This window comes from Lepisosteus oculatus, chromosome 21 (assembly GCF_040954835.1).
Source record: "Lepisosteus oculatus isolate fLepOcu1 chromosome 21, fLepOcu1.hap2, whole genome shotgun sequence".
Classification (NCBI taxonomy): domain Eukaryota; kingdom Metazoa; phylum Chordata; class Actinopteri; order Semionotiformes; family Lepisosteidae; genus Lepisosteus; species Lepisosteus oculatus.
The window spans coordinates 5,074,456-5,086,574 of NC_090716.1; the positions used below are offsets into that span (position 1 = coordinate 5,074,456).

The following is a 12,119-nucleotide window of genomic DNA, read 5'->3' on the forward strand; positions in this document are numbered from 1 at the left end:
TTGGTGATGTGTTTAACTGCTTGTCTTGTGTGCATCCCAGAATTGAAAGTTACTGCCTCTGGATTTTGGGTAAAGTTTTTTTTTTTATTGAAGTATATTGTTAACCTTGAGCTGTTTCATGAAATGGTGTAATGTTTCATCTGCAGGGTACTAGCTGTTAAAAGGAGAATGCATCTCCAATAACTCTGGCTCAAAATCACATTTAAAAGTCAATTTTTGGAAATGGTGCACTCTCTTAGAAATACTATTACTGGAAACTTCCTCTGAAGCACTCCAGGGCCATTAATTTTGGGATCAGTTAAGGAAGGGATGCGTGGATGATGGAAATAGGATATTGAACAGAACAGGGGAAAGAAAAAGAGAAAAAGCCACTTAAAGCTGGTACAAAATATGTACATAATTGCTTTTTACATTAGTATGTTTTGTGGGGGGAAAAAACCTCAAGCCTATAAACCAGCCTTAAGTAAGCTAATAAGCTGTCCAGTTAATAAGATCATTATATTTTTTGCCTGCTCATGTTGGACCAAAAACCAGGAGGCACTAAGACACTAAGCCCTCCAGGTACTTTGGGTAGTTTGAGTCTCATGGATTAGGCTGCTCAGTCTTTCTAAGTCATCAAACTAGATAACGGTGCTGAAAGAAATTTAAATAAAGAAATTTATTCCCCTGGGATCTAGCCTTGTATAGTATTTTTTTCTAGGTGAGTGGTGGTTCAAAAATAGAACTTAAGAGAGTAGGTTAACCCTTCATCCCTTACACTGTACTGAGTGCTGTTCCTCCATCCTTTGTCTTTTTAATCTGGTTTCCAAATAGAGTGTCTGGTATTGTAAACCACAGCTACACTGTGGTCAGTCGCAGAGGTCGTTCAAACCAAAGTCATCCATTTCCCCATTTGAGTTCAGAGTGACAACCAATTTACTCCGTTTTAAAGTATTATCCTATGAAATCTGTTTGGTGAAATGAGGGTCTGTCATGCACTGATGGATAGACACTTCCAATATCCTCCTTCCTTTGCTGGCTTTAATAAACACTGAAATGATTATAGCCTGTAGTATTAATGAAACACAGTTTCTAATGGGGTAAAAACAAGAGTTTAATGGTGCACTTCAAATGGACTCCATTTTAAACTAATTCTCTATCCTCTGTCCCTCTGAGAAACCTATTAGCATTTTATGCACAACAGATGGCTAATAATAAAATGGGGTGAACTGATCATTTTTGCCAAATATATTTGCTTAAGTGACTGTTTCTTTCTACTTTGAGGAGGTGTTTTTAAATTATGTTTTTATGGTTATTCTCTGCATTGACTTTAAAAGAGGCAGAGAAGAAAAGCAACATTTTTAGCAAAATTATGTGCTAATGACATCTTACAGAAAGGTTACATTTAAATCTTATATTCTATTTTTCATGTCTGTACGTATGGTATGTAAGCTGTAAATAGTGAATAACCTTATCATTTTCATTAGGTAGTAAAAGCTATTAACAAAATGCTATTTAATAGAAGTATGATTTCCACAGTACTTATGTTTCCCAAGTTGCATTTCATGTTAATGGTTTCACCACTCATGTGAATCCCCTCACCATCCGATATGTTGCTTCGAGTGACTTTGTATTCTTTGTTTCATTACTTTTTTTTAATTTCCTATTGCAGTACAGCTGAGTGACAGTTCAGTGTTTTGCAGAGATTTGGCTTGGAGGTATTGTACAGGGAGTTGTGCAGAGTTAGCATAACTTGTGGCACTGTCTCCACAGCACGACACTTGAAAGATCCAGCACTCTTCACTCTTACCTAAGAGCCCACAGTCTCCCTAAAAGGAGCCTGAAAAAGGGCTCTTCCAAGTGGAGGATTTAAAATTCTGAAGTGCCGAAATACCTTTGATGACCATTATTACCATCTTGGTAGTAACACTCATGGGTGTCAACTGTGATTTTGCTGAGTGATGGCATTAAAAGTAGTGCACACTAAAAGCTGTTAGAGGGGAAGCTATTTGAGAGGACATTATTTCATTTATCAGCTTAAACAAAGGATTTTCTCATTTTATCTCTGAACCTGCCTTAAACCACATCATGCCTAAACAGTGTGGCTCACCATTTGTTTTTTTAGGAACTGAATTACTTTATTAGAAAAAAATCATTTTAATTTGAATCCTCAAAAAGGAAAGTGAGTATTATCTCAGAAGGTGGGATTCTGCATATGATAATAATAATAATAATAATAATAATAATAATAATAATTGCTTACACTTATATAGCACTTTTCTGGACACTCCACTCAAAGCGCTTTACAGGTCATGGGGATCCCCTCCACCCCACCAATGTGCAGCCCCACCTGGATGATGCGACGGCAGCCATAGTGCGCCAGAACGCTCCCCACACATCAGCTATCAGTGGGGAAGAGAGCAGAGTAATGTAGCCAATTCATAGATGGGGATTATTAGGAGGCCATGATTGGTAAGGGCCAATGGGAAGTTTTCGAGAAACGCCCTGGGATTTTTAATGACCACAGAGAGTCAGGACCTCAGTTTTACGTCTCATCCGAAGGACGGCGCCTGTTTACAGTATAGTGTTCCCGTCACTATACTGGGGCATTAGGACCCACACAGACCACAGGGTGATCTCATATCTCAACATATAATGAAAATGAAGGTGAATTTAATACTTTGGGGTATTTATTTTTGAAGGAATTACAGTATAGTGTATAAATAATTAACATGTTTGGTGATTTGAAGGTTTTGCAGCAGAGAAAAGAGAAGCTTTTAATCTTAATTTCAAGTATGATAGCAAGTGTATGCTTTTTGCATATTTATAACCGAGGCGATGAGAGTTATACTATATACCCTACATGACAGAAACACAGCTTTAGGTTATGATCATACAGTACAGTATCTCTTTATTAATTTTGTTTATGTTTGATTTTATTCATGTGTTTTTAAAAACTGTCAGGATAAACAGTTATACATTTTTTTTTTCTTTAATAGACAACATTTTTTATAATTTTTCCATAAAAAGAATAGTAAGTTAAGCCTTTGGCTAGAGATAACACGTTAACCTTGTGACAATATTTGGATTATTAATAGTAGTAGCATTTTTAGATGTTACCATAAAATTAAAAAATACAGCACCTAAGGGAATGTTATTTTAATAGAGTTGTGTTATTTGTTAGCTGTGTATTATACAAAAACAATCCAAGAATTTATTGTTGTTGTGTACTAAACAAATAAATTCACTGATTGCTTTCTGACAGATGGATGAATAAAAAAGCCTTGAATTAACTTGACAGATAAATTAAATGCCAGTGAACATTTTATGTGTCTCTTTTTTAAAAAAATTACCCACATCAAAATTCAAAATTTGTAACAGAAGAAAGAAATAAACCAATTGTCAAATGAGCCATTACTTTATACCATCTGTGTTATTTGGTTCTCCTGTGCAATAACATTATTGTTTCTCTCTCTCTAAGGAGTAAAATGCAAGACAAATTACAGTATGTGCGAAAACTTTTTTTAAATCAAAATCATTGTAGTTCTTTAAGTTAAGCCTCCTGCTGTGGTTATAGGCAGCACTGTAGGTGTGCAGAATTAAGACGTTTACTTATGTAAAATCCAATGGATGAACTCTGCCACTATTCAGGGCTCTTATCGTGTAAACCGATTGGCATTTAGTAACCAGCATTCGTGAAGTTCCTTGGGACATCATCTTCACAGCTACCTGGTCTTACAGATGGCTTTATCAAGGAAAGAAAACCAGAAAGAAAAATAAACAAGTCTTCATATTTTAGGATTTTTTTACTGAGTGAAAGCTATGTGTAAAATAAATGTGTACAGTTCACAAGAAATTCTGTATTCACAGTTTACATGAATATGGTAGCAGACTGCACACGGAGATGGATTCACCTGGGAAAATTCACGGTTGGAATTCAACTCCCTTCCCCCTTCTTCTGTTATCAGCCACAGACATCACTGACTGGCCTTATTCGGCTCTTCTCAAAAGCCAGACTGTGTGCTGCAACATCAGAAGGAGCTCCTGTCGTAGCCAGAGGATCTCCTCTGTTTCTGGAACAATTATTCAAGTTTGCGAGGTGGTCTGGCGAAGCTAAGCATCTGCTCATTATCCCCCAGCCCATGTACCTTCTGTGAAACAGTCAAGGAGATGCTGAAAAATATGAAATTCAGTTTCTCTCAGTCAAAAGCAGAGCCACACAAAAGCAACCGAACCAAAACGGCAGAATCGGACAACCACAAATAACTGTAGGAATGACTTCTCTAAAAGGCCTGCATTAAATACTTAGTTTTCCCCTTTCTGAGGTTCATATGTAGTATTCCAGTTAAAAAAAAAAAGTAGTTGCGTTTATTTTAAAAGCAAAATGAAGGGACTGTCCTGGATAAGATTAAGCTTAAGAGTTAAATTTATTAATGAGAGTAGTGTAATTTTCTTAAACTTGAGCATTTTTGTGACACCCTTTATGCTTGGAATGATGCTAAGACATAGTCATAAATGTTTTCTGTTGTGATTACTGTATATTCCATAAAAAAACTGCTGTCCGGAGCTTCTGAGCCCGTTTAGACTATTCGCCTGAGATTATGCACACTTGAAGTTTTTGCTTTTATATAGATTTTAATATATGACAGTGCTGATATGTACAATATTTTATGCTTGTCTGTTAATTTGGGGAATATTATTTCAATTGCTTTTTTTTACTTCTGTTAGATCTGCTGTTGAGCAGGAGACCTTTTAAGGTTAAAGAAAAGATTGCTGATAATGCACCTTCATTCCATTTTATTTCCCAGTTTCGCCTCCTGTGTTTCATGCTCACTCCTGCGGCTGCTCTGCGGAGCGAGCCAGCATTGGTGGGGCAGCTCCACCCACCTGTCTCTAAGCACAGGTTACCTTGGACACTAGCTAACAGGAGGCCTGGATCACCTGGAGGCAGTTACCACCTTGCCTGCCTGGGTGATTCGGGGGGGGGGGGGGGGGTATTTAAGGGCTGCTCAGGCTCTGCTCTGGGCTCCGTTATACACCTTGGACTCTTGAGTCTCTAGTGTGTTCTTTAGCTGTGTCCCTTCACTCTGCTCTCTACATCTCCCCTTGGCTCTCTTTACATCTTCCCTGTACAATCCAGTTCGCCCGAGTCCTGAATTTTTCTCTAGCGCTATGACTTCATGCTTGCCTGACCATCTGTCCTGGTTTGCCCCCTATGCCTGCTACACCACCATCCCCACCTGAGGCTTTTCGAACCTCTGCCTGTGTGCAGCACTGGACTGTAGTCCCGGTCAGCATGCTTGCCCGTAGTTTCCTGGATCTTGCCTGCCTTTCGCCCAGCAAGTGGGTTCTCCCATCCATATCCCAATCGGCTGTTAGTACCACCAAGCAGCTGGATTGTTGCACTGTGTTTGAATTAATTATTATTAATTTGTGTTCTGGTTTTATTCAAAGCAGGTTCAGTTAGTACTCATCTAGTCACTCAAATGCAGCTGAGCATTTGACTGAAGCAATCAGAGTGAAGTGCCGTGCTTCAAGGGTAAAAACAATATCGTCCTCCCTGGGATCTGAACTTGCAAACCATTCTATGTGGCGTACTACTAGTCCACACTTCTGCTGGCTAACTAATTTAAGAGAAAATCATCATTGCCATTTTTATTTAAATACAACACCTTTCATGAGGACATCCCAAGGCATTGTGCATGGGACCTGGAAACAAAAAAAAAAAGTAGAAGTATGAATAAACACTTGATGAATTTTCAGGCAAGATTAAAAAAAAAACATCCATTGAGTCAGATTCCCCACTAGAATCTGGAAGTATCTTCCATTGTTTGGGTGCAGAAAGGTAAACAGAAAGGACAGAAGACCTGCATCAAAGCTTTGAAGATTCTTACTGGGGAAATTGTTGGCTAAGTGTATAACGTAAGGGAGGGGGACAAGCTATCCAAAGCCTTAATCAAGTAAAGAAAATAAGTAGGCTTTTAAAGTGAATTTTGGACTCAAAATGGAAGCAAGTGCAGAGATGCTTGAATAGGAATAAAATGAGCACAATACTAGTGTTTTAAGATTCTAGCTGCTGTGTGTTGCATTTTGTTTGGTATAGCCTTAAAAACTCCAGCAAACAGGGCATTAGTATTGCCACAACATTCGACAAAGCACAATGATTTCTTCTGCTACTTTTGCAGCTTTGCTTTTATTTTTAGTTCTGTAATGGGATGCAACAGTAGACTTAAGATCACTTGTTTGAGCAAAAACGTATATTTTCACAAGAAACCATCTCTTGCAAATTACTTATTATTCTGTGATATCTGTTCAATTGTTTTGAATTGAAGTGTGATTTCAGATATTTAGGAATTCCTGGTACTAGCTCACAGCGTTTTAAGGTAAAGTAACACCAAAACTATTTCAAAAAATATTTCATAGAGATTTCATGGTTGATCGCATGGCCAATATTGGAAAAAGATGAACTGGACTGCACAAGGCTCAATATAACTACAGTTTCTGTCTGAAAAAGAAAAATACTGTCCATTAGCTATCGGAACAATACCCTTAAATGAGCCACAAGAAATGACACGTACTGTAGGCACATCATTGCATTGCCATGCAGAATAAGCTGAGCATGAGCGTTTTTTCATGATATGGTGAGTTGACCCAATGCTGTTATTACATATATCTTTTTTTAATATGTTCTGTAATAAGAACTAATAAATTATCTGGAGGCAAGTGACTCTTGACTAGTGATAAATAGTTTCGAAACTAGATAGGGTATGCCCAATGTTCATGTTGCTGGATACTGTAAATGCACTTGTAGTGAAATGCAATGCGTTAAAAAAAGACACAATACAAATGGAAGCCTCTTAGGTTTAAACCTCAACACTTGCTTGTCTCATTATACAACAAGGCCCATTAAACTGCAGAGGTCTGTCAGAGCTAATTATCAGTTGTGACTTTTTATCTTTTATCAAATCTGTAAATGGAGTGAGTATATTTTTAGTAATGCATGAATTGACCTGTATTTTCACTGCGTCTGGCTGTAAACACACACAATGTTCCCGTCCAGTGTTCTGCAAAATCCCCTTTCCTTGAATTCCACATATTTGCAGTGAGAAACACTCGTAAATATCCCCCAAACCATTGAATATGATAGCATCAGTATGTGCTAAAGAAAAAAAAAAGATGCTGTGTTTGAAGTTTAAAGAAAGCATTTCATCTGGAGGGTTGTTTATGAATCCCATCCCAGGAACAATTTTACTTCCATCAGCATTTATCTTTACGTCTTTCCTTCCAGGGAACAAGTTAATATGTTAATGCATTTATTTTAACCCGAATATAACTCTCTTTTGCAGCGAAGAAGCTTCCCCTCCTTTCCCAAGCAGCTCCTGGGGAGAGCGAGGTTGAACTCTTCATCGGAATGGCGATTGTACCCTGAGCTCTCAGACTTTGTGGTGTTGTTTGTTTGGGGTAGGTGTTCTCCTTTTCTATAAAAATACACCCTTCATTTTTCATTTCGACTGACATATTTAATAAGCATTTTAGATCAGTTGTGACTGAGCCAAACTGATTCAGAGAGACAATCAAAATGTAGACGTCATAAAGGAATTGTTTTGTGTTTCACAAGATGGTTTGCTCATTTGTGCCTCATCTGAACTCACTTGGTGACTGGATGCTTTTTTTCCCCGTTTCTGTCCTAGTGGTTGTGGACAAATTGCTTAGTGTTACTTGATGTGTCTCAGCATGCTATTTACCTGTCAAAGTGTCTTTTGCCATAAAAGTAAACTGCCTTTAAACGTATACAGAGATCATGTTAAAAAAAAACATGCTCTTGTAGTTTCTTGTATGTCTGCATTTAGCCGTAGTATTTCAATATATTTGAATACCAAGTAGCAGATAAAGTGATTGTGTAGCAAGTATGTGCACAGGTGGAAAATATCTAAGCTTAAATGAAATAAGTTACAGATCAAGGCTGCTTAAGATTAATCCTCAGGCTCTTCTTTTCTCATCTTTTACTTGTAATTAGTGTCACATTTTAACAGGAAAATGTCAGCAAATTTGCAGGAAGAGGATATTTGAAAGCCACCCCTTACTGTGTGTTTTTTTGTGTGTGATCCTACCAGCTACAAAAGTGGGCTAAAGTGCTGTAATACCTTTGCTAGTAGACTGTTTTATGCATCCAGAGTATCAGAAACAAAAGTGGTATAGAGAAACATTCAGAGATTTGTTTTTCTCAACACATTAGCTTTGTGCCTGTACCCCTGCTAAACTCTTGTTCTACGCATTAATTAAGGAGTCAGTTCAATTAACTTTGTAATTATTGGGATGTGCTTTGGGGAAATCATAAATTCAGTCAACAAAACAGGACAAACATACAGCAAGATTTATTTTGACTCAGTGAGCACTTAATTAGCGATTTATCAATAACCATGGTGAACTGTAGCTTTGCTTCCAATTTGTAAAAAGTGTAAAAGTTCATAATGTCGCCCTCTGCTAAATAGCATCACGTGACAAAGTCGTATCTGCCGTAAACAAAGGTGAGAGGGGATTCGAAATTGTGAAAACGTGCCAAGAAGGAAGGAAGACAATATCATGGCAGATTTGTAAAATCACCATGCAAATGAATCCTTGCTCAAGCTTTATAGTGAAGGATAAAGGTTAAAGTGGAAATTGCTGGCTGGCATATAATTAGCCAAATGCTTTGTAATTTATCCCGTGTTATGGCAACTGTCCTATTGGGTCTTTAGCGCATTTGTCTAATGTGTTTCAGCTGAACCATTAAACTCAGCATAAGGAATTGAAGCAAAGGAATATGTAAAGAGATGCTAACAGCTTTAGTACTCCTAATGGCCAAAAGCTCTTAATTAACAAGCAAACACAATGTAAAACTTGGTGTGAGCTATGTGTTCTGCCAGCTAGCTAGTACCTCGCTCCTCTACAGAATAATGGTACATGAAAAATGAATAAATATATCCAACAACAAGACATATTATAAAGACATTAAATTCAAGATCTAACAGTGAAGCTAATGTTTCCCATTTATTTTGTGCAGCAATTAGTCCAGTCTTTGTAATTGTTAATGCAGAAGCAGACCTGTGAAGCTTAAAGATACATCTGGACTATTAAGTGCATTTGTATTCAGTTCTGTGTTAGCTCATAAAAAAGAAAATGAAGAACGAAAGAAAACAAACACACATTTGCATTAGTTTTGGAGCAGGACTCTGAACATATGAACGTGTCTTGGTGCTTTAATGTTCTGAATAACTGGCCAGCTGGTCTGTGCTCTCTGTGTTATTACACTTAAGTCCATTTGGTTCTTAACTGGCAAAACCTCCAATCAATAAAACTCTAAATGTCCTGATGATAAAGTATAAAGCCAGGAACATCCAGACAGAATGTTTTGACTGCTGGGTAACTACTATTTTGACATGAGTGTCACACTTTGAAAAGATTTAAATAAAAAAAACAACAACATTTGATTGCAGTATCTTGTTAGATTACTTAAGCTATCTTAACAAGAACATCTGTAAGACACTTGCATTGTAGGGTACAAGGGCTTGGTGCCTTTAAACTCCAGAAAAGAGAAGCAAGAGGAACACAAGTAGGTAAAGTGGCACAGCAAATGCTTCTTGAATGCAATTTAAATGCGTGTATGTATTGCAATGACTAAACTATATACTATATCGATCTCAACTTGTAAGCGCTGAAAACAGGTGTGGTAACTTTTATGAATTTCACTTCTGATATGGATGAGATGGATTAATGCATGGTTGCATGGCTTTACTCTGTCTTTGAGCCAGTTCACATTGATCTGTATTATTGCACTGTATTATTTTCATAGCCAAGCAGGACCCTGTCCTCAGCTGTTCAACTGAACACTTTTTAATGAACTTTTAAGGGATTTGATGAAGCGCCTCCTTTTGAATGTCCATATAAAGCTTCCTCAAATAATCCTTCAGGTAATTCCTTCTTACCTGCAAGGAAGATGGGTACTTCAGCTGGCTCCACCCAGACTTCATCTTCCTTGCACATTTTAGGGATGTTGCTGTTACCACGCTGTGTGGAGGGACCCCTCAGTTAATCAGCTGCACTTTGGGAGACGGTAACTGAAAGCAGCAGCCTCTCATCTTATTTCCTGTAGTAGTATAACTAGGCGAGATGTAGACATCCCAAACTCTGGGAACCTTTCTGCCTCTCTGTGCGTTTCCAATGTGAAATTTATAAAGCTTGCTTGCTTGAAAATCCGTCTTGCAAGGCAGCCAAGAGCTATGAACTGTTTACCAGAGGCACTACATGAATTTCAAAACTGTGTTCAGAATTGTATTCCTTTGAGATTTAGGCATAGCTGGTTTCATATCCAAGAACTCAAATTAGTTTCCTGCTGTTTGTAAAATGCGTCACATACGGATTCAGTACATACACCTGATGTTCTTATTCTAAACATTTACCTATTTTTTTTAATAAAATGTGTTTGGATTGTATTCAGCTAAAAAAAAAAACTTTTCATTTTAGACTAAGCTAAAACCTTGTCTCTCGTGTAAGAGGAAATTATATCAAAAAAGAAATAAGATAAGTCTGCCTTTTTCCTGGCTGGCAGTCAGATCACAAGGATTAACTGTACATTATGGGTAGTGATAACTTGCTCCAACATACAGTATAGAAGTCTCCATTTTCGGCTTGTGCACTCCTTGATTGGGAAACCAGATAGTTTAATTAATTTTTATTTCAATGAGTTGTCCTAGTTCATCAATATGCACTGTAGTAAGACCTTTCCTGATATTTTTTTTTAGCTCATGTTTCATTTTTAGTTGGTGCCTGCACATGTGATTTTTGTATTGTAAGAGTGGTTGGACGTTTTAGAATTAGGTGCATGTACCAATAGTCAGTCTGCGAAGTAGAAAATAAGCAGCTTGTTGTAAAGAGGATTTTACAGGTATTTATTTTTCAGGTATCCAGCTGAATCATACCCATGTTGGCAGATAAGAAGTCTTGCAGCTTTGAAAACTACATATATAAGCAGTAAGACGCATTCAATACGTTTCCATCAGCATTTTTCATTCAGTTTGCACGACAAAAAGTGAGTTTCCATTTTGTGTAACCAAGAAATTTGAATTTAATATTTAAAGTAGTAAATTATTGTTTTAGAAAATTTCCTTTGATATCAGCAAGATAAGTTTGTTTTTGATTTAACAGATTAAAGGCAAGCGATATCCAGAATGGAAGACACACACGCTAAATTGTTACCTATATGTTTTAAGGTAAATGACTAAATGCATTATTTTTGTACAGTTCTCTGATTTTTTCTACAGTTAAAACATATCTGTAATTGTGTCTACACTGTCGTCAGCATTGCCGTGGCAACCCTTATTATGCTCGGTGTGAACCTGTGATGATGTGTCTGTAAACTGTTAAATGAAACCAAGAACTGTTCCAAATTAGCACAAAGTCTGGACTTGCATCTTGAAAGAGGTTTTATGTCTTTGTAAATTCGGTTGTTCCCGAATTTGCACTTAAAATAACATCTTGGTCGTGCCTTAGTTGATACATATATTTTCCCATAGTAGTATTTTAAGGTAAGAGCCATTGCAGGTGTTGTTCCTGGGTATAAAATATGATTACAGCCCACAGCATATTTGCAACAGTGCAGTTTTGCTGCAGGAAAAAAGAAAACTGCCTTTCAGAAACCCAATTTCCTGGAGTCCTAAAGCACCTGGGGTATATTGCACAGGTCAGCTTTTCTCTTTTCATCTGTGTGCTGTGTACCTCATGGGTTTATGATGTTTCCACATCCCTTTAGTAGTTCCTGTGGGACACAGTAGGATGCGTTTCATTAAGCTACAAATAGGAAAAATTACATCAGACTTCCCCTCTAATGTGCCTCTCCATCATCGTTTCTGCTAACACCCGAGTCCATATTCTTTAATTGCACCTGAGGTTTTTAAACCCTGTAATTTTTTTGGATCTTCGTGTTTTTGCTGACACGGCATAACATTTTAATTACTGTGTTTTTTTTTTGCTTCATCTGGTCTCAGGCGGTTGTCTTGATGCTCTTATAATCCGCAAATAAATGCCGCTGTGAATGAGAAGGCGTTACCATTGTTGGTTAAGAGTGTGTCTTTCTTTTTCCCCATCCATCTTTCTTGTCACAA

General features: G+C 37.4%; 1 protein-coding gene across 9 annotated transcripts in view; it reads left to right on the forward strand.

Annotated features, from left to right (window-relative positions):
- The window catches only part of large2 (LARGE xylosyl- and glucuronyltransferase 2), a 237,931-nt gene that overhangs the window by 37,463 nt on the left and 188,349 nt on the right, over positions 1 to 12,119 (forward strand). For all 9 annotated transcript variants that reach the window (XM_015338532.2, XM_069181876.1, XM_069181875.1 and 6 more), the window contains one exon: positions 7,326 to 7,440. The gene's annotated coding sequence lies outside the window, so the exon portion shown is untranslated. The remainder of the gene's footprint in view (positions 1 to 7,325; positions 7,441 to 12,119) is intronic.